This window comes from Dama dama, chromosome 5 (assembly GCF_033118175.1).
Source record: "Dama dama isolate Ldn47 chromosome 5, ASM3311817v1, whole genome shotgun sequence".
Lineage (NCBI taxonomy): Eukaryota > Metazoa > Chordata > Mammalia > Artiodactyla > Cervidae > Dama > Dama dama.
This window is the reverse complement of record NC_083685.1, coordinates 67462324-67486185: the sequence shown is the minus strand read 5'-3', so window position 1 is coordinate 67486185 and position 23862 is coordinate 67462324. Positions and strand designations below refer to the sequence as shown.

At 39.3% G+C, this 23862-nt stretch overlaps 1 pseudogene; it reads left to right on the top strand.

Moving 5' to 3' along the window:
* Positions 1-18863: 18863 nt before the first annotated feature.
* LOC133055823 (S100P-binding protein-like) lies at positions 18864-20408 on the top strand (annotated as a pseudogene).
* The last annotated feature ends 3454 nt before the right edge of the window (positions 20409-23862 follow it).

The window sequence follows — 23862 nt, the reverse complement described above, 5'->3', positions numbered from 1 at the left end:
GCGCCAAAAAATTGATGCTTTTGAACTGTGGTGTTGGAGAAGACTCTTGAGAGTCCCTTGGATTGCAAGGAGAGCCAACCAGTCCATCCTAAAGGAGATCAGTCCTGGGTGTTCATTGGAAGGACTGATGCTGAAGCTGAAACTCCAATACTTTGGCCACCTCGTGTGACGAGTTGACTCATTGGAAAAGACCCTGATGCTGGGAGGAATTGGGGGCAGGAGGAGAAGGAGACGACAGAGGATGAGATGGCTGGATGGCATCACCGACTCGATGGACATGAATTTGAGTAGACTCTGGGAGTTGGTGATGGACAGGGAGGCCTGGCTTGCTGCAATTCATGGGGTTGCAAAGAGTTGGACACGACTGAGCAACTGAACTGGACTGAACTGAACTGAACTGACACAAGTGATGTTCCCTAGGTATAAACATGTAACACAACCATTGTAACATTCTCATCCATTACAATGCTCTCATTCTGCTTCTGATCTTGAGCAGTCCCACCTGACCTCTAATCATTCAAGGATCATACAATCTCCTTTGCAATGAAGGAGCTTGGTCCTACCACCAGACTTGGTCTACAGAGGAGAGCCACCACTAAATTTGTCAACATTATATCTCAACGTTATTTTGGCCCCTCTTATAGGTGCACTTCTTATCATTATTTTTCTGGACTAGCTAATAGAACATAATTGCTGGTGGTGTCCAATCTTGTGTGATATTTTTCTGCAGTATGTACAAACTCCTCCCTAGCATGTTCACTTCTTTTGCTCCTAACACCACCTGCAATGACGCTGGCATTTCACTTTCTCCAAGTTTTTAGGAACCATCTGAATTGTGTGATAGCACTGACTCCTGGGTCCTCATCAGGGTGTTAAAGCTTTGATCATAAACAGTTATTACTGTATCACTAAAGTCTCCCTTACTTAACCTTGTGCTCTATCTTCTTTAATCTAGAGCCCTCAGCATGTTATAGTATAAAACAAACATTCCTGTGTCCTGCTTTTACATGTTGAATAGATCCTGTAACTCTCAGGTGTGGTCCTATCCTTCCCTCAGCAGTCTCAGTACTTCCCTGGCCAGATTTAACCCTAGTAACTGATGTGATAGTCAAAGGATGAGGAGCCAGGAAGATCTTAAGGAAGGAAACTGTTGTCTTTGAATGGAAAGGCCTCCACATAATCTTAATGTAAACAAGAAGCACTAGACTAATAGCAAGGAATAGGTGGCTTATTCAAACCTGGATTGTTCAGGAGAATCTAAGGATTCAAAATTTTTGAGTGCATCAACCCAATTCTTAGAGTCTCATCTTCCCAAACACCCCTGAATTTGGTGTAGCAGACTTTTCAGGGCTAAGAATTCAAGTTTCTTCAGAGCTTCGCTATTTTTATGTTTACACTGTGGGCTTTCTCTCCAAAGCAAAAGCTGAGAATATCTTCATATATTGCCAAGAACATCCTCTGGCTACCATAAAGCCTTAAATTGGTGATTAATTGTCTTCAACTTTTCTTGACTTTTTCTAATACATGAAAAGCCCTCAGCAACAGCTATCTGTTGTAATTTTAATAAATTAACATTTGTCAAGTAGAGCACAGGGGTATATGGAATGGTGAGCCAGAGTTCAAAAAAGACTGCAAGGAAAAGTGAAATGGAGAAGCTTACTATTTGTTAAGTCCTGGAGGAGGAACACAGCATGAGGGATGCCAGGGCAGGGCCCAGGCAGAGGGCGAGGGCCAGCAGATGCACACGCTTTTATGAGGTTCTGTTGACAGGGCGCTTTGGAGGGCTCAGGATGAAGCTGGAGGGGTCAATTCAAACCAAACACAGCGGGGATTTTGGCAAGCTTTCTGAGGGCATTATCTAAGGTGAGCACAGGGGAAGGCCCTGGGCATAAAGAGAGAATGCTTATCACAAAGGCCCTTGGAAGAGTCATGTCAGGAACTTACATTTACTTGTTACTCTGTGGGCTATGATTTAGGGCATGGGAGGCTGAGCTAGTGCCAGTTCAAGTTGAAGGCCCCTACAGGCCTTCTGACCACGCAAAATGAATGCTGAGGCAATGATATTATGGACTAGTTAAGCTAAACTCTCAACATTATCCAATTCCAAACTCCTTATAAATCTTTACTACCTCTGATCCTCTCAATCACTTGACATACTTCACCCACCACTGCATTTTCTTCTAGCAATACGCCATTTCAGTTTCCCCCGTGAAAGTTTTAGAAATCACTAGGCTGCCAAAATTTATTTTTGCTTCATCTATGACATATATCAGCATTACCAGCCAGGTATTAGGTGATTCAGCTCCAAAAATTCGTTTTAAATTGTTTACTAGGACCACTTCTACCAATTGTCACAGATCAGGTTCTCTGGAAAACAGATTCTGAAATGGAGACTAGCAATGGGAAGTGGAATATTTCCTGCCATATCAGTAAATAAGGATGTCATAGTCATCAGTGATTGCAGCCCTCCAATGTAAGCCTGGGAGTCCTCTTGAATAGTAGAGAGATGCTAGATCATTAAGAATATCTTTGTGACATTAAAAAACATTAAAGAACCTCTTAAGACACTTAAAGTTTCAACTATAAAACAAAAGATTAGTGGATTGACTATATAAAAGTTAAAATCTGACTGTAACTAAGGGCAAAATAAAAAAAGATAAGTAACAAGGAACAGCCTTGGAGACTTCATTAAAAGTATACTGAAAGACTTCATATCCAGAATAGATAAGAAACTGATGTACATCTTTCAGAAGACAAACAATATGAGAGTAATAAAAATCAAATATATGAAAGGTGACTTATACAACAGTTAGTGTAATGACCAATAAATAAGAAAAAAAATGGTTAACTTCATTAGTATTGAGAGAAGCCAAGTTAAAACAACAAATCCCTATTTTGTACCTGATAAGGGTTCAAAATTTAAATTTTTGACAAAGTCTAGTGATGACAAGGCAGTAGGGAAACTATGGCCTGTGCTTGTATATGCTGGGAGAATGTGAACAAATACCTCAGGGAAGAATTTAGCAATGTAGATCAAACTGAAAGTAATCATGACAAAAATACCAGCCATCGTGCTTCTAAGCCCAGGGAACATCTTGCACATGGCAGAAGGAAAAGTGAACAGAAATCTTCAGAGCAGTGCTGCAGCAGAAACAAAGTGGCCAAATGGCTATCCGCTAAGAAATAAATAAAATGTAGTTTATCTATAAGATGGAGTGCTGTGCAGTAGGTCACAGCTGTGAACAAGGTTCATACATATCAACAGATATGTCTTCATAATACCTGCTCCTGGTTAGGTCAGGAGGAGGACTCGGAACCCCATGTGCTCTGGGTGAGTCTCCTTCCCCGCCTCTCACTTCCAGGCAGCGTGCAGCCTGGTCGCTCCTGCCACAGAGCTCATCTCACGGGCCCAGACTCCTAACCCCAGCCCTCTGCATTCCCTTTTCCTATTCTTTCTGTAACATTATCACCATCTGACATAATACATATTTTACTACTCTATTTGTTTGACTCTTTCCAATTAAAATATAAACTCCATAAGAGCAGGTTAATAGTTACTAATCTCTAACCTTAGCACCCTGAATAGTGCATAGAACATTGTGGACACAAATAACATATTTGTTGGATGAACAAATAATGCAGAGTGTAAAAAACAAGTTGAAAGATAAAATGAATAATGTGATACAACTCAAGTAAAATTTTAAATACATTCTAAACAATACTACATACAAGTATTTAAGGCACTTTGAATTGGAGTGAAAAAACACATTATAAATTTCTGATAGTGATTAGCTCAGAGAACAAAAATGATTATAATGGGGAATTTGAGGAAGTAAAACAGGATTTCAATTTTATCTTTAATGTATTATTTCTTACTGTTTAAAAATATCAGAAGCAAATATGTTAAAACCTTTATTTTAAAATCTTGTGTTATTTTGTATTAAATTAAAGCAAAAGGAACCTTATTAACATGTGAAATAAGTGCAATTCTATGGTAGTTTGAACATTCTTTGCATTCTTTCTTTGGGTTTGGAAACTGACCTTTACCAGCCCTATGGCCATTGCAGAGTTTTCCAAATTTACTGCCATATTGAGTGTAGCACTACCGAGAACTTTCAGATGTACAAGCTGGATTTAGAAAAGGAATAAGGAACCAGAGATCAAATTGCCAACATCTGTTGGATCATAGAAAAAACAAGGGAATTAAAAAATAATCTAATTTGGATTCACTGACTATGCTAATGACTTTGACTGTGTGGATCACAATAAACTGGAAAATTCTTAAAGAGATGGGAATACCAGACCACCTGACCTGTCTCCTGAGAAACCTGTATGCAGGACAGGAAGCAACAGTTAGAACCAGGCATGCAATAACACACTGGTTCTAAATTGGGAAAGGTGTATGTCAAGGCTGTATATTGTCACTCTGTGTATTTAACTTCTATGTTTAGTACATCATGACAAAATGCCAGGCTGGTTGACTCACAAGCTGGAATCAAGACTGCTGGGAGAAATATCAGCACCCACAGATATGCAGATGATAACATCCTAATGGCAGAAAGTGTAGAAGACCTAAAGAACTTCTTGATGAAGGTCAAAGAGGAGAGTGAAAAAGCTGACTTAAAACTTAACATTTGAAAAACTAGGATCATGGCATCTGGTTCCATTGCTTCACGCAAATAGAAGGGGAAAAGTGGAAGCAGTGACAGACATTATTTTCTTGAGCTCCAAAATCACTGCAGACCCTGGGAAATAGTTCTTGAATACTTGATCCACAACATCTGCTTTAGTGGTGAATAATATGACTTGTTCCTGAGACCTAGTTAGTCCAAAGGACCATAGAGTCCAGAGCAAGTTGATTTTATAGAGGGCTAGCTGCAGATGAGTGATTATATTTCAAACTTGATCTGAACTTGGCTTTTGGTCTCTTCTGTGCAGAGAAAGCAAACCTGAGCACACCACCATCACACTTGTACCCAAAATAGGCTGAGGAGCAAGGTTCAGTAGGAAACTTCTCAAGGCCTTTCAGACAGTGTTGTATTTCCAGGGCAACTTCCCCTCTAAGCCTTCCCTACCTCCATGAGCTCCTGTGGGCACTGCAGGTCTCCCCTAGCCAAGGAACCCTTTAAATAATTTTCTCTAAATGAACCTTATATCTCCAGGTGAAGCTAAAATCAAATCTGGAAGTTAAAGTAAACTAACCTTTATTTCACTTACTTCTTCTCAATGTTGGATTTTTAAAGTCACAGAACCCAATCATTCCTTTGCTTCTTGGTTCATTACAACCTCACAAATGAAGCCATCTTCACAGGAACTGAAAAAGGTTATGTACCAAGCCTCGTGTATCTAAAGAGTTGCCTAACTCTGGGGAGGATATGGAGTGATAATAAGTATTATCAGGGGTCATATCAATCCAGTGTTTTGTTCTTCTGGGTGAATCAAATTACCCTCACAGATAAGCATTATGACTTCCCTGTACATGGGTATGCTCTGGGGATATAAACCAAAACAACAACAATAAATAAATAAAAACTAAAACAGAGACAGACAAACAAAAATAAACCAAAACAACAATGAGAGGTCAAAACTTCAAGCTTCTTTGAACCACATAGAAACACATTTAATAAAGGCTGCTCAGAAGATGCTCATGAATAATAGCTTCAGCTTTTCCATGTCTTCCTTTCTCTGACAACTGATGCCTCTTTATCTGTAAAATTGTTCCACTGAAATAACGTCTAAAACTATTTCACAGATAACCCAAGTGTTATACCCTGACTTGATAACCAGCCTACTGTCAACATCAGGGAGTGCCAGTCACAAATTAGGTGAACAATTCTACCAGAAGTCCTGCTACTTCAAAGAAAGAGAGCAAGGGCATATTTATATATTCAACAAATAAAAATCAGACAAGCTTGAAAATTCAGACAAGCTAAGTGTTTGTTTCCCTCATTATAGCTAAAGTGTAGTTTTGTTTTGTTTTTTAATGGCAAGGACCTAGGTAACAATCTCTAGCAATATAATTAATCAAGATGAAATATATAAGAATTGACAGTCTTTTTCGAGTCTCAAAGAGACTCAATTGTAGTCTTTAATGAGACTCAAAGTAATATTATTTCAAGTACACTGAAGGCTCAGGATTATTTCTTCTTGCTCATAGCCTAAAAAGAGACTAAGCAATTTGTTCCCTTATGAAATTTGTAATGCTAGAAAAAATTGAATGTCAAAGAAATGAGATTGACCAAAATAATACAGTGATTTTCTGATAGAAGTATACTCAGTTTGAATCATATTGTAGTCATGGTTGTAAATTTTCATGGATCCACAGATGTATTTTCACTCTTCTGCAATTTTGAACAGTGTTTCACGTTTGCAGTATGGCCAGATAAGGCAGGGGATGGAAAATACGATACAGAACTTTTGGATCATCATGGGATGATATGCAAATGTGAGATTAAGATCAGAGGAAGTGATTATAAGTATGTGGAACTCATTGGGAAGATTATATAAAAGCCAACAGTTTTCAATCTATCCAAACACAGTTTAGTTTAGTTTCTGTAAATTTGCAAGAAATAATTAAAATCTATTTATTTGCATAGCAATTCATTTAGTTCAAGTTCATATATCATCCTCCACAGCAAAAGCCACCTAGGGGTTAGCAGAAAGAGGCATAGCATAGGATCAACCCTATAGAGAAATCACAAATTGAAAGATTGTAGCAATTAATGAGTTATATAACCAATCTTACTTGTTGTATTAGGCAGATGTGATTATGCCCTCAAAGCATTTACTGTCAATTCTTTTAAGCAAATAGACATTAACTAAATAATAACACAATATATATTGAAAACTGTGATATGAACTAGACAGAAAATGTGCATAGAGCTCTGAGAACTTTAGCTAGATGATCTGACTTAGCAATGTCAGAGAACTCCACCTTAAGAGCTGACTTTTGATCTGAGATCAAAGAGTTTTCTTGGAACGAAGGGGGAAACAGGGAGGTTGAAAACTTTATGTGCAAAGGCCCTGGGGTAACATAGCATATCTGAGGGTATAGGGAAAGACCCTTAGTTCAGTTTTGAATATTCAAGATAGAGATACCTGTAAGATAAGAAAGCAGTTGAATTCAGGTTTGGATCATGACCCTGATCACTTTTGCCTAATCCTTCTGGAATGCCTCGCTAACAGAATGTGAAAACACAGAGCCAGAAGAGAGGGAAAAACATCTTTTAGACTTCATTCTCATGATCACTTTTTTTTGTGCATAAAGTATTCTCTGATGGGTATCTAGGATTCTGATTTTACAGACTTCTCTCTTCTTGCTCTTCATAGGATCCCAGATCCACTCTGCAAAGACAGTAGGTGTTCCATGTTTGAAGCATCCACCTAGGAAATAAGAGGAACAGAGCTGGAGCTCCCTTATGGTGGGTTTTAGCAGGATGTTTCAGAGTAGAATATCTGTAAGACAAACAAAAATCTATGTCCTATACCGACTAATCTCATAGTAGGACTTCAACATATGTGAACTAACAAAATCCCTAAGCAAATAGAACTTAACGTGAAGACACTATAAATTTTATTTCTACTAAACCTCTGTTGAAGAACTGCTGAAGATTTTCCTTCTTCTGATGTCAAAGAGGTGGTGAAATTTTGAACTTACATTGTATTTATTCCTAATGAATTAACATGCCAAATAAATTTTAAAAATTTTTTTAAATATTCATTTGTTTTTAATTAATTGATGTTTGCTTTACAATATTGGTTTTATTTCTGTCATACATCAACATGAATTAACCATAGTTATACATATGTCCCTTCCCCTCTTGAATCTCTCTCCCACCTCCTGCCCATTCTCACTCCTCTAGGTTATTGCAGAGTCCCAGTTTGAGTTCCCTGAGTCACACAGAAAATTTCCATTGGCTATCTGTTTAAATATATTAGTGTATATGCTTCCATGCTACTCTGTTCATTCATATTATCTTCTCCCTCTTCTCCCCCACCCTTGTCCATAAGTCTGTTCTCTATGTCTGCATCTCCGTCACTGCTCTGCAAGCAAGTTCATCAGTACCATCCTTCTAGATTCCATTTATGTGCTAATATATGGTACACCAAATGCCCTTTTGCTGTTCAGTCGCTGAGTCATGTCTGACTCTTTGCAATCCCATGGACTGCAACACGTCAGAGTTTCCTGTCTCTCACCATCCCCTGGAGTTTGCTCAGACTCATGTCCACTCAGTCAGTGATGCCATCCAACCATCTCATCCTCTGTCATCCTCTTCCCCTCCAATGAGCTGGTTCTTTGAATCAGGTGGCCAAAGTACTGGAGCTTCAGCTTCAGCATCAGTCCTTCCAATGAATATTCAGGGTTGATTTCCTTTACAACTGACTGGTTTGATCTCCTTGCTGTCAAAGGCATTTTCAAGAGTCTTCTCTAGCACACAGTACAAAAGCATCCATTCTTCAGCACTTGACCTTTTTTATAGTCCAACTCTCACATCTGTACATTGCTTCCAGTCCAGCTACAGGTTAAACTCTTCTGCTGGGCTTTACTGAGGTGGCATTAAAGGTGGTCCTTTTCAGAACCAGAGTATGTGCCAATGCCAGGCTTGTGCAAATGCTTACAGAGGGGGTCTTCTCTTCCTTAAGCCTAAAGAGACTCTTAGAAGGTAGAGCTTTAGATGTGTCACATTCTTAAACAGAAATAAGAAGAAAGAGGGAAAAACCCCTGAACTGGACTGAGATCAATACTCTGTAATTTCTGGTACTCATGTGTGATGATGCCTCTGAACTTTACAAAACCATGAAGATCCTCATGGTGACAGTGTGTGACCTTGCTACACAACTAACTTTCCTCCACCAAGAAGTAGTTGTCCTGAGTAAGTGAAGATTGGAATCTCTTCGGTCTGAAAGAGGAACAAAGTTGGGCATGCCATGGCCTAAAGTTTTCTCAGAAAAGCCCAAATTTGTGAGCACAATTGTCACCACCAGGAGCCGGCAAAAACGTTGGCAGTTAGGGTCTTGGGAAAGGAGGACAATTCTACATGATGGTGAGAGAGTCAATTCCTAGGCAGACTGACAAGAAGTCTGGGGTCCCTGAGGAGGAGAAAAGGGTCTGGGGCTATCAAGGAGGAGATAGGGGTCTGGAATTCTCAAGGAGGTGGAAAGGACAAACAACCTTTTTTTCTTTACAGTCTTTAGTCTTAGTCACATAAAATGTTTTTTCCTTTAAGCCTGATGATTACAACAAAAAACTCAGTTTAAACTCTGTACTAGGGATTGTATAACAACAATGTATATTCTGTACTGCTTGAGGACAGTTTCTCCTTCCTGAAACCCTTCTGACTAATCCTGATATCTTAGAATGTATATTCTGGGAGTGGGTCTGGTAAAATTATTACAACCTTGAGACATTCTTTTGATTTATTGTAATCAGTTCAGTTCAGTCGCTCAGTAGTGTCCGACTCTTTGCAACCCCATGAACCACAGCACGCCAGGCCTCCCAGTCCATCACCAACTCTAGGAGTTTACCCAAACTCATGTCCATTGAGTCAGTGATGCCATCCAACCATCTCATCCTCTGTTGTCCCCTTCTCCTCCTGCCTTCAATCTTTCCCAGTATCAGGGTCTTTTCAAATGAGTCAGCTCTTTGTATCAGGTGGCCAAAGTACTGGAGTTTCAGCTTCAGCATCAGTCCTTCCAGTGAAAACACAGAACTGATCTCCTTTAGGATGGACTAGTTAGATATTCTTGCAGTCCAAGGGACTCTCAAGAGTCTTCTCCAGCACCACAGTTCAAAAGCATCAATTATTTGGTGCTCAGCTTTCTTTACAGTCCAACTCTTACGTCCATACATGACCACTGGAAAATCCATAGCCCTGACTAGATGGACCTTCTTTGACAAATGTCTCTGCTTTTTAATATGCTATCTAGGTTGGTCACAACTTTCTTTCCAAGGGGTAAGTGTCTTTTAATTTCATGGCTGCAGTCACCATCTGCAGTGATTTTGGAGCCCCCAAAAACAAAGTCTGACACTGTTTCCACTGTCTCCCCATCTATTTCCCATGAAGCGATGGGACCAGATGCCATGATCTTAGTTTTCTGAATGTTGAGCTTTAAGCCAACTTTTTCACTCTCCTCTTTCTCTTTTATCAAGAGACCCTTTAGTTCTTCTTCACTTTCTGCCATAAGAGTGGTGTCATCTATATATCTGAGGTTATTGATATTTCTCCAAGAAATCTTGATTCCAGCTTGGGCTTCTTTCAGCCCAGGGTTTCTCATGATGTAATCTGTATAGAAGTTAAATAAGCAGAGTGACAATATACAGCCTTGATGTACTCCTTTTCCTATTTGGAACCAGTCTGTTGTTTCATGTCCAGTTCTAACTCTTGCTTCCTGACCTGCATACATATTTCTCAAGAAGTAGGTCAGGTGGTCTGGTATTCCCATCTCTTTCAGAATTTTCCACAGTTTATTGTGATCCACACAGTCAAAGGCTTTGGCATAGTCAATAAAGCAGAAAGAGATGTTTTTCTGGAACTCTCTTGCTTTTTCGATGATCCAGCAGATGTTGGCAATTTGATCTCTGGTTCCTCTGCATTTTCTAAAGCCAGCTTGAACATCTGGAAGTTCATGGTTCACGTATTGCTGGAGCCTGTCTTGGAGAATTTTGAGCATTACTTTACTAACATGTGAGATGAGTGCAATTGTGCAGTAGTTTGAGCATTCTTTGGCATTGCCTTTCTTAGGAATTGGAATGAAAGCTGACCTTTTCCAGTCCTGTGGCCACTGCTGAGTCTTCCAAATTTGCTGGCATATTGAGTGCAGCACTTTCACAGCATCATCTTTCAGGATTTGAAATAGCTCAACTGGAATACCATCACCTCCACTAGCTTTCTTCATAGTGATGCTTCCTAAGGCCCACTTGACTTCACATTCCAGGATGTCTGGCTCTAGGTGAGTGAGCACACCATCGTGGTTATCTGGGTCATGAAGATCTTTTTTGTACAGTTCTTCTGTGTATTCTTGCCACCTCTTCTTAATATCTTCTGCTTCTTCTACCATTTCTGTCCTTTATTGAGCCCACCTTTGCATGAAGTGTTCCCTTCTATCTCTAATTTTCTTAAAGAGATCTCTAGTCTTTCCCATTCTGTTGTTTTCCTCTATTTCTTTGCACTGATCATTGAGGAAGGCTTTCTTATCTCTCCTTGCTATTCTTTGAAACTGCATTCAAATGGGTATATCTTTCCTTTTCTCCTTTGCTTATTTGTAAGGCCTCCTCAGACAGCCATTTCACCTTTTTGTCTTTCTTTTCCTTGAGGATGGTCTTGCTCCCTGTCTCCTACACAATGTCATGAACCTCCATGCATAGTTCATCAGGCACTCTGTCTATCAGATCTAGTCCCTTGAATCTATTTGTCACTTCCAGTGTATAATAATTAGGGATTTGATTTAGGTAATACCTGAATGGTCTAGTGGTTTTCCCTACTTTCTTCAATTTAAGTCTGAATTTGGCAATAAGGAGTTCATGATCTGAGCCACAGTCAGCTCCCAGTCTTGTTTTTGCTAACTGTATTGAGCTTCTCCATCTTTGGCTACAAAGAATATAATCAATCTGATTTCAGTGTTGACCATCTGGTGATGTCCATGTGTAGAGTCTTATCTTGTATTGTTGGAAGAGGATGTTTGCTATGACCAGTGCATTCTCTTGGCAGAACTCTGTTAGCCTTGCCCTGCTTCATTCTGTACTCTGAGGCCAACACTATAAAGTAATTATCCTTCAATTAAAAATTAATAAAATATATAGTATAGTGTGTTCAAAGCAGCAGTAATAGATAAGTTCTATGGGACACTTGGAAACAGACAAAAAATACACCTCAGAACATCAAGGTACTCCCTTCCTGGTAACCATGTTCCATGGTGATCTCTCCAGGAAGGATGAGATGTGAGCTGACCCTGAGATGAAAAGGTACACATTATTTTGGAAGCATGGCTGAGACTAGAAGGGCATTTCAAGATCAGGAACCTATTTTAGCTTAAATGCAGGTCTTATAATTTGCTCCAGATATAAAATTGCCTTGTTTTGCTTCAAATTTTTAGCTACCAGTAACTACTTTATAAATTGAGAGGGTAAATTTGAAGGACACATTTGAAAATATTACTTATTAAAGCTGAGTTTTTTTGGCCTGCTGTAAATCCCCTTTCCATTTAAATGGAAGCAAAAGCAGAGAAATCACTTTCATGATGCTCTTTTTATTTGTGTTTCTATAGAAACAGATTCTTGATTAGGAAATGGAAAGCTAAAATAAAAAACTTTATAAGCAGGCAGAGCATAACGGAGGGTGTTTTGTTGGCCAGATTTCATCCAATCCAAGGTAGCACAATGTTAAAGTAGCCAGACTTACAGAAATGGGCCCTAATATTCCTGGTCTACCCAGTCTACCAGTGCTATTTGATCTCCCGTATTTTCCTGACTACACCCTAACCAAAGTCTGGCAATCACAAGAACCCCACAGCCTTGCCTAACAGACCTTTACTTCTTGGTATAGCAGGTTTTATTGGATCTTGTTTTTTAATATTTCTCTTATTAATTCCCAAAACATGATGCTTGCCCTAAGGTATATGTTTAAGAGCAAAGGAAACTTTGGGGAAATTACTGAAAGAATGCAGAGAAAAAAGAAGAAATAAAATGAGAAGCTGAATTTCACAGAGTAAACAGTAATTTGGTATCATTTTTGCTTTTACACCATAACCATCTCTTAGTAGCTCACATTTGAATTAAAGGTGTCAAATCTATACTGTCCCTATTCTGTGAAGAAGTGCTATATAAAACCTACTAAAAACTCCCATTACACAAACCATGTGTGTTGGTGGCTATCAATTTCCATACCATTTTGACTTCAAAATACTAATATTCTGGCACACAATTGCAATTAATTACACAATTATTATTTTCAAAACCTCAGTGCTATGGAAAGTGCTGATATATATATTTGCAGAACAAGACTAGAAAAATCTTAGTCTAAAATAAGTCCACATAATTGTATATGATGTTGAAAACAATTCAACCAAAACAGAATAACTTATATCAAAATCTATTGTAAAACTTGAGATGACAATGTTGATGTCATTCTCTTAGCTGTTTGTCATGAAAGATATGTGGTGTATCATATATAAACTCATTACCTCTAAACTTCTGGATCAGCATAAGAATGAATTTGTATGCTAGTATACCCTGCCTAAGCTTCTCTGGTAGCTCAGTTGGTAAAGAATCAGCCTGCAATACAGGAGACCCCAGTTTGATTCCTGGGTCAGGAAGATCCGTTGGAGAAAGGATAGGCTACCCACTCCAGTATTCCTGGGCTTCCCTTTTAGTTCAGCTGGTAAAGAATCCACCTGTAATGCAGGAGACCTAGGTTTTGATCCCTGGGAGAAAGTCTACCCACTTCAGTATTCTGGCCTAGAGAATTCCATGAACTGTATAGCCCATGGGGTCACAAAGAGTCAGACATCACTAAGTGACTTTCACGTTTCATACACTGCCTAAAATCTCCCTGGTTTCATTAGTTCCAAACACCCTACTATTAGTATCTGCATAACAGAAATCTAAAGGCTAGCAATTAGGAGAAATTTGTCATAAAGAAGTTAGAATTTCTTTTAAGCATACTGTAACTATAAAGCAATAATATTACAGTATTGCTCAGGATAATAATCAAGGGAGAGGAAAGAAAGAAAGAGAGAAAGAAAGGAAGGAAGGAAGAGGGGAAGGCAAGAGGGGAAGAGGAGGGAAAGAGGGGGAAAGAGAAAGAGAGAAAGAAAGTGTAAGAAGGAGAAGAAAGGCAAGAAATAAGCTTAGAGAGGGAAATAAAGATAGGAAGGAAGGAAAGAAATTTGGATATCACTGAGTCAATAATTGTTTTGAGATGGGGAAAAAATTGAATATAACCAAAAGCTAACACTAATCAATTCTCCTTTCATGCATTGACCATAGAAATAGTGTTGTTTAACATTACGAAAGAGCCGATGCAAATAAGTGAGAAGAGACACAAAAGAAAAGACTGAGAGAAAGGGAGAGGAATCTCAATAATATATCAGTGCTCTGTAACATACCCTGGTCACTTGTGTTTCTGCTGATGGGAACAAACGGCATGTACACCAGGCCTGTTGAAATAAGGTCTCTTTGGATGCTGGACATACTCATAGAGAATAAGATGAGTGCTATGGGTAAAAAAATAAGAGAAGAAAAGCCAATATAGTTGCACAATATATACCATAAAAACATAACCATATTAGCATCTGGACCATTTATCTGGTTGTATATTTCAGATTGTCTGTTAAAACAAAATAAAACAAATACATATAATACCCATTCATTTTGTGTCTCAGCTGTTGGGGAATAAGAAGACTCACAGAGTAAAGATATTAACTTGAAAAGCTCTTTTGAGATTCATTATACAGCTTTTCTGAAGGGACAACACTTCCTTCAGTTCATTTCAGTCGCTCAGTCATGTCCGATTCTTTGTGACCCCATGGGCTGCAGCACGCCAGGCTTCCCTGTCCTTCACCAACTCCTGGAGTTTACTCAGATTTATGCCCATTGAGTTGGTGATGCCATAAAATTAAATTAAATATTTTTTAAAAGCCTTGGAAAACATTTTTAAAAAACTCAATGGCTTGACCAACAGATTATGTTTAAACCAGACTGGAGATTTGTTTGATCTGACATGATAAATGGGGTGAGGGAAGGCATCAATAAGATTGGAACTTACATAGACACAAGGAAATAGCATTGGTCTTTTGCAAACATGATTGTAATAAGTGTGAGATATGACACATGTAGACACCATGTAAAACAAAATATAAAACAAAACACTCGTTAGCAGAGCTTTGAGCTTGTGCTTTCCTTGTATCAACCCCAGCACTTGCTGCCTGTCCTCAGGCTCCTCACCAAGGAGTGCTCTAAGTATGGAACTCAAGGCAGTCCAAACAGGCAAGGGTTGGTTAAGTTCCAGAAGAACAGGAACCAGCAGAGGAATATCATTTTGAACTTTGTAAGATTGCTGTTGACAGTGCTTGGAGTGGTATCCAAGTGAGAGCTGGACTATAAAGAAAGCTGAGTGCCAAAGAATTGATGCTTTTTAACTGTGGTGTTGGAGAAGACTCTGGAGAGTCCCTTGGACTACAAGGAGATCCAACCAGTCCATCCTAAAGGAAATCAGTCCTGAACATTCATTGGAAGGACTGATGCTGAAGCTGAAACTGCAATACTTTGGTCACCTGAAGCGAAGAGCTGACTCATTTGAAAAGACCCTGATGCTGGGAAAGATTGAAGGCAGGAGGAGAAGGGGACAACAGAGGATGAGATGGTTGGTATGACTACTGGAAAAACCATAGCTTTGACTAGATGGACCTTTATCAGCAAAGTAATGTCTCTGCTTTTTTAATACTTCCTTAATCCGTATTATTTGCATTACATTTCTTCATGTAAGAAAGATGACATAGTCATTACAAATTGCTGACCAGATGTGCCAGGTAAATAAATGACTTGCTGCCAAAAAACAAAAACAAACACCTGAACTTTGTAAGAGTAATGGATCATTGAAAGCTAGCCAGAAAATCACATTGTAGGAAACCAGAGAGTACTTTCCATTTAGAGATACGTAGTACAACTGATTCAGTCCAGTTCCATGGTAGAATGATGTTGAAGCAATAGCTTTCTATGAAGCGTTCTTTTGTCTTCCCTGAGCTCCTTGCCACACAATCCCACAGTCACTTCTTGATTTCCTCCTAAACTGGTCTGTGCTGTGTGCTTAGTCACTCAGTCATGTTTGACTCTTTGTGACCTTATGGACTGTAGCCCACTAGGCTCCTCATCTATGGGGATTTTCCAGGCAAGAATACTGGAGTGGGTTGCCATGCCCTCCTCCGGGGGATCTTCCCAACCCAGGGATTGAACCCAGGTCTCCTGTATTGCAGGCAGATTCCTTATAGTCTGAGCCACCAGGGAAGCCCAAGAATACTGGAGTGGGTAACCTATCCCTTCTCCAGGGGAACTTCCTGACCCAGGAATTGAACCAGGGTCTCCTCTATTGCAGCCAGATTCTTTACCAGCTGAGCTACCAGAGAAGCCCTAAACTGGTCTACCAGGTTGCATTGATGTCTTTTGAAAAGACTATTGATATCCTATTTCTTTACTCCTTTTTCTAAAGGGTCTAGATGTAGTAGTCATATCCACGTGGACGAAGAGAGAATGATGTGTGTGTGTGGTGTGGTACAGTTAGGATAGGACAAACATGTGAATGACCAGGGAGCAAAGATACGTTCTGCTGAAAGAACCCAATGGGTTCAGGCATAGACTGGGTTGAGGGTCCTACTCTAGACTTTGGAGGGATGGAAAAAGCAAAAGGATCAAGTGGGAGTTCTTTCAGGGAAAGGGCAGCAAAAGATGGGGAGGTGTATTCTAAAATGTCTTTTTCTTTACCCTAATTAAGTGTCACTTTGAAGGTAGAAAAGAAAAAACATGTGACTGTTACCCTTGTTGGAAACAGGTGATAAAAAGACTTTTGGTCAGATGCTTAAGTTTAATGAAATAATTGCTGTAGAGCAACAACTGAAGTTTCTGCTTGTTGCTCCTAACAAGCTAATTATTCAAGGATCTATTCTCCATTTTGTACCAAAATGAAGTACTCAGTGATAACTGATATTCATCAAGAATATGGTAAACAAAAGAGTAAAACTCACCAGGAGAAGGTGATAAATGTACAGTTCCCTTAATTTAATAAGGCTCTCAGCTCTAATCAACACGTGGGGAAATATATCTAGATAAGTCTTTTTACTAGTAAAAGAGGAAATGACCAAATCTTTTACTCAGCCACACTAATGAATATAAAAAGAAACTCACATAGATCAAAGAAGAAGGAGAGAGCAGGACATGGAGCTGGGAAGTGTGAAGGACAAAATGAGGGATAAAAAGAAAGAGGCCTTATTGACGTCACATCTATCAGACTACAGTCTACTAAAAAATGATCAGTTCCACAGATGTTTGACAGTTTGTAGAAGTACAGGTATACTCGAGTGTATGCAATATTTGTGAACTTGACCTAAAAGTTTGGAATTGGAGCACTAATTTAGATAATGAAGAGGTTTTTAAACTGTCATGGTTTGTGTTCCCCTTAGCATCTCAGTAATTTTTCATTCCCTTCCTAACCAGGTCAAAAGAAATATCTAAGAGATCCAAACAGCTTAATAAGGTTTGTTTCCTAGTGTTTAGGAACTATGTAAAAAATAATACATATATCTTAAAAGGTAAAAGAAATATTTTTATTTCAGTCCCAGCCATCATTATATATAATGAGATGCAGGAGCTTGGTGGGTATTGTGCACTTCTCAATATTTGGAATCACGAGGGAAACTAACATCCTGCTTTTCTGTTCCACATTAATTTTCACTTGCCTTTTACCACAAAAACCCTTAAACCTCAGCTTCACAAAGATATAATGTTATTGAAAGGAGTGCAGCACAATCAAACATGGAACCATAAGTATCTCATGTGGTATCCACATGATGTTGCTGTAGTTCTCCCAAAATATTAAAATATCTTGCAGTTCCCCTGTGAAAAGTCTGTGGCATCCCAAGGTGCACTGGCACACAATTTGAGAGCAATAGGAAAAATAATTCTTAGGCATACATGATAGAAATTGATGTACTAATAAATTAGATAAATCAAATAGAAGTGTGCTGCTGCTGTTTAATTGCTAAGTTGTGTCTGACTCTTTACAACCCCATGGACTCTAGCCTGCCAGGCTACTCAGTCCATGGGATTTCCCAGGAAAGAATACTGGAGTGGGTTTCCATTTCCTGCTTCAAGGGACCTTCCTGATCCAGGGAGCAAACCTGCATCTCCTGCTTGTCAAGCAGTCTTTACTACTGAGTCACTTGGGAGGCAAATAGAAGTGTAGAAATAGTATTTTGCAACTAAATAGTATAAAGAAAAGTTTAGAAGGTTAAAAATGCATGTGATGTTTGAAGAAAGGTTAGTATTAAAAAGAACAAAGATACGTGTGATACCTGTTCTGTATCAGGTGCTGTTTAGGAATGGGCCACAGATGTGAACAGGGCTCACATAATCACTGCCTTCACATAAAGGAGATGTAATGAAATAGGCAAGAAATTGCAATACAGTGGAATAAGGATGAAGATGGGAGAAAAAAATAGGAAAGGATTTCTGAGCAATTGATGTTGAAAAGTAAATCTTAAAGATTCACAGTAGTAAGCCAGGTGAAAGAGTCTGGAGAGGAGTACTTCAGATGTATGTACTGAATACACAGGTCTATTCATTCATTCATTCATTCATTCACTAAATACTTATTGAGCATTATTATCTATCAGGTGTGTTCCAGGCTCTGGTGATACAGCTATACAACAAAATCATTGCTCTCCTGGCACTGCATTATGGTTGGGGAAGACAGGTGATAATTAATATAGATTATGTCAGAGATTGAGAACTTCTAGGCAGAAAATTAAGACAGGATAAAAGGCTACAGAAAGAAGTTTAAATAGAGAGGTTCTGTGGGAGTGAGCCCTGAAGGGCTCAAATTGCTAAAAATCTTCCAAGTGGCAGAGTGGGGCTAAGGCAGGCTGGGAGTAAGCGATAAGAGAGGAGACTGAAGAAGGTGTATCAGGCAGGGGGGTGGACTTTTCTACTTTAAAAGTTATCAAAAAAATAATAATAAGAGAGAGAGAGAGAGAAAAAAAAGCAACAATAGCAAAAAAGAATTTCAACCAAAAAATAATTTCATCAAAAAAAGACTGCAAGTTAATTAATTATAAAATTAAATTCTTGCGGCAGTCGTTCGCCTAGGCTGTGGCCCGGCTTCCGGAGATGAAATGATGTGATGCCTGGGATTTGCTTCAAAATAATCTGGTGGAAGTCAATCATTTTGACAAGTCTCCCGAAAGGAACAGCTAGCAGGAGCTGAACCCTTTTTCCATTTGGTCTCATGGCAAAGGCAGAGATCACACCAGCAGTTCCATACAATATGATGTGCTCACTAGTGCCCTCTGAACAGTCTTCTGGTACCTCTCTCTTGCCTAAAGACAATGCTCCTTTTTCTTGGAGTTCCTTGGATGAGGATGAATTGGATGACTCCTTGCTGGAGCTATCTGATGGAGAAGATGATGGCCATTTCAGTTTCACAGAGGAACAGATTCAGGAACTCTTGAAGGATGATGACCTATCAAATGAGCACTTTCCTTGGGGAGGAGGGTTGCCTAATGATGACAGGAGAGAAGGGGAGTCAAATTCCACTTGACACTTCCCAAGAGAAAGATTCTCCATACAACATGGGACCAGAAGCTGAGACCCCTGACACATTCAAACTACCTCAACTAACTACATCAGTTGGTCATGGACCAACTCCTACTAAACCATTGAACAGATGCTTTGCACTAGAAAAGAATCTTATAAAAGTTACAGTTGCACCATTTGATCCAACAGTTTGTGATGTTGTACTTGATAAGGACAAGACTTATGTGTCCAAAGTTACATCCAGAGTTACTGAAAAACCCTCCTCCCTTGGGGAAGAGATGAGAGAAGATGATCTTAGCCCAAATGAGAGCACACTTTGCACAGAATCTGAAGGGATCAGCCCCAATAACTCTGCCCATGATGGGCCCCCACTCCCTTCTTCAAACAATAATTTTCAACATACTGTCTCTGATAAAAATATATCCAACAGTAAGAAACCTACACCTGTATTCTCTCAGATCTTGGACCATTCAGAGACTTCTAATACTGGGTCATCCTGGAGAAATGGATCATATAAATCAAGTTTTGAAATGAAGTTACCAGTTTCCAGTTCATCAAGCAAAGATGTTCTTGACAAGGATTCTGGGAAGCTAAAGGTCCATGAAAAAAGACTAGGCAAAGTCATTCCTGTTCTGCAAACCAAAACAAGGACTAATGTTCTGACATTTTCACCGTCAGACCTGGAAAAGCAGAAGCAAAGTTATCTCAGGAATGTCATTGCTCATATAGAAGACCCAGTGGATTCAAACCAAGGTACCTTGGGGGAGCTGTATGCCTTGATGGATCAAGTTCATCACATGCACAACCAGAAATGGCAGCATCCTTCAGACCTCACCAGGCGAAACTACGTCCGGTTCCAACAGAGAAATCTGCAAAGATACAGTCTGACCCAGTGGGTTGACCAGAATAAGCGAAGCCACCATCGGTTCCAGCGTCTACCAGATTTCCCATACGGTCCACTTGTCTCCTCCCATCAGCAGTGAAGGACCCTATCCAGGGTCCTGTCCAGAGCAGCATCTCATCTTCTGCTGTTCCATGCATTGTAGATTTCGAATTTTATTTTTCACAATATTTTTATTTAAAGAACTCGTCACCTTTTGGAAATGCATACTGCTGACTTGAAATTTTTTGTATAGGGTCCTTCATTTCTGTGTGTGTGTATGCATTTAAGCAGTGTTGAGTTGACATAGTTTTAATTTTTTAATTTAAATTAAAGGTGGCTGCCTCCTGAAAGCCAGCATTAAGTCAGAATATCCCAGCTCATGCAAAGAGCCACCTCTCTGCAGAGGTGAAGTCTACTTCTGGTGCCCAAAAGAAATCATTCTTTAATCTCTTGAAGGAAGAGATTCTTTATCAGGCTGCAAACCAGTTTTAATTATTGCTGATGACTTATAAATGGATACAAGTCACTTTTAACAACCCTTCTTACTTTTTTTATGTGAATCTCTGAATACCCGTCAGTATTTTAAAGTTAGTAACTCAGGACATCTGAAGTAGTTGAAAGGACAAATTAAAAGTGTAAATCTTCTCTTCTTTTTGTACCTACTAGCTGCCTTTATTTTTTTGGCTTTTTTTTTTTTCCCATTCTTCATTAAATTTATTTTGCACAGTAGTGTTTACAAGTCTTACATGTCTTAACTCTTAACAGAAGACTGGTAACTAACAACCTCTGTTGATTTGTGGTCTTGTGACTGATTGCCTTCTCTCTCTTTCTTCAAGGATTTTCGTTCCTTCCTTGTTTCCCCAGTGATCTTAGGGCTCTACTGGCATATTCCTGTATCCTTTTGGACATAGAGATGCCACTTAAGAACAGCCTCATTGCACTCTTTACTGAAGAGCTGCCCACCGAGAGTCTTGACTCTAGGACAGGCCAGAAGGCAGTGCTATTGAGAGGTGTGAGTTGGTCTTCAGTCTCATCTGCTGAACCCAGCTTTGAGTATGAGTTGGCGAGTTAGTTAGTGAGCCTCCATCCTATAGAAGAGACTTTTGAGAAGCTGTCCTTTGTCTCCATTATTAGTTAATAAGAGGTGCCTTTTGATCCAGATGTTTCCACCTCCTCACTTGGTCAGAGGATGTACAGTTTTACAGAACTACTAAAGTGGATTTAAAATAGTTTTGATGAAGCCTGTGCACAAAGCATTACCTGATCTTAAGGATTAGTACTCTTAAGCCAAGTTGATGAGCTTTGTGCAACTACCTTAATGGATGTCTTTGGAGTTTGTTATTCTCTTTACAGACGGCTCTAGACATCTCTTGGGAGATTTTACAGTCTGGCATTTGTGCTGTTGTTCGCTCTCAGTGAAGGTTGTACCTAGTTGCTGTAGCACAGCCTGTGATACTGGGCTCACTGCCTGTCAGATTTTGTTCCATCAGCCCCATCTTTGTCCGCAAGTAACCTAACATAAACATCTGCTTTAGAAACTAACTTGGGAGAAACTTGGTCATTGTTACCAGTAAATTTAGATGGATGTCCCTAAGTGTTTACCATTTCTGTCCAGTCAAGGTGTCTCTTTTCCTTGGAAATTTGGTTGAGAGTCTGGGGCCAAAATGCAAAGGAGAAGTTCTGTTCAAAGGCAAGAGTCAAAATCTGTTATTTCAGTTGGCATTTACAACGTCAGTCATTTCTCCAAGTTTGCCTAAATCAGCTTGATGGAGTGGGACAGACAAACATCCAACTTTGAAACTATAGCACAATTAGAACTAAGTATTGCTGGAATATCTAGCATTGTAGTTGTCTTGTTCCCCACAGATCACCAAGGAGTAAAGGGATGGCCGTTTGCTCGGGCAGAAGTCTTAAGTCTCGTGCTCTTACCTCCTTGGTGCAGGAAGGTTTAAGACTGACGTGTCACGGGAGCATCGCCTTTGCCAAATCTAATGAGTGACGGGTTATCTTGAAAATGTGACAATCACATTTCCTCTTTGCTCAAATAATTCTGTTTTTCCAAAGCTTTAGCAGCTTAATTAAATCTGTTGGACTGGGGGAGGAGAGAACTGTTCCCTAGTGGTTAACATGGTATTCTTTAAGAAGAAAAACAAAGCCAAAGAAAACTCATTATCAGGCATGTTCGCCTTAAAGATGGTAGTGGGTAGAATCTGGAGTTTGAATTTGTTTTTAAAAGCGCTTACGTATCTCATATTTGGTGTTGGCCTCTTAAGTCTAATTTTCATGTAGAATTCTTGCCGTATTGTTTTATTTGAGTAAGGGCTCTGTGCATTGAACTGCCTACGGAGCTTTCTTTATCTGTGATGACATTCTCACCACAGGGGTCTTAACACTGCTGAGTAGACTTGTGCTGTTTACATAGTTTACTTGTAACTAAAAGAGCCTGAAATAACCTATAGTTTTCCATCTAATTTGACCCCAATTTACTTTGGTTGTTGTCAGGATCAATTATGAAACTGAAATTTGGTGCCTCCTGTGTATCATGTTTTTCCCCTTGTAGCAGTTGTGTTTAATGTCATTAAAAATAAATAAAAGTTCTTGTCAAAAAAAAAAAATTAAATTCTTGCTTTATAAAGCAGTCTTTTACTTTTTGAAATGATATTTTTGGTTAGAATTCTTTTTTGATACAGTTGCCTTTTTACTTTCTCTCTTTTTTTGTTCACAACTCAAAGTAGAGAAGATAAGTCACAGAAAATCTTAACAAACATAAGAACACTGAAATCATACCAACTATATTTTCTGATCACAGAAATAAAGCTAAAAATCCATGGTAGAGGGAAAACTGGAAATTTCACAAACATGGAAATTCAACAATATAAATGTGAACAGCCATAGCGTTTAAGAAAGTTAAAAGGAGAATTAGAAAACACCTCTGATGTGCTTGTGGACCATGGAGGTAGAAATGAATAACAGATGGCTGGATATTTAGGTCTGAAATTTAGTATAATTGCATTGTTAAATTAGTGCAACCATGTCATATACAAGCAAATTTTAGCTAATAGAGTTGTTAGTATAAAAATAATGATTTATATTCTCTAGTTTTTGCAATTTTACCATCATTTTCTTAAGGGAAGGAGTGTGAAAACATAAATTTTACACTTTATTGTCCTATCATGCTGCTGCTGCTGCTGCTAAGTTGCTTCAGTCGTGTCCGACTCTGTGCGACCCCACAGATGGCAGCCCACCAGGCTCCCCCGTCCCTGGGATTCTCAAGGCAAGAACACTGGGGTGGGCTGCCATTTCCTTCTCCAATGCGTGAAAGTGAAAAGTGAAGATGCTCAGTTGTGTCCAACTCGTAGCGACCCCACGGACTGCAGCCCACCTGGCTCCTCCATCCATGGGACTTTCCAGGCAAGAGTACTGGAGTGGGTTGTCATTGCTTTCTCTGCCTACCATGCTGATACATCTCAAATTAAAAGACAGTTCTAGGGGTGTGCTGGGCATCCATGCATGGGAACTAAGATATTGCATGCCCTGTGGCACATTCAATAAATAAATAAATGTGTTTTTAAAAGACAGTCCTATAATAGGTGTGACAATTTGAAGGATATCACTCTACACTTCTTACAAAGCAGCCAGCATCCTTCTAACTGTGGACTTTCTGTAGGCAACACATCAG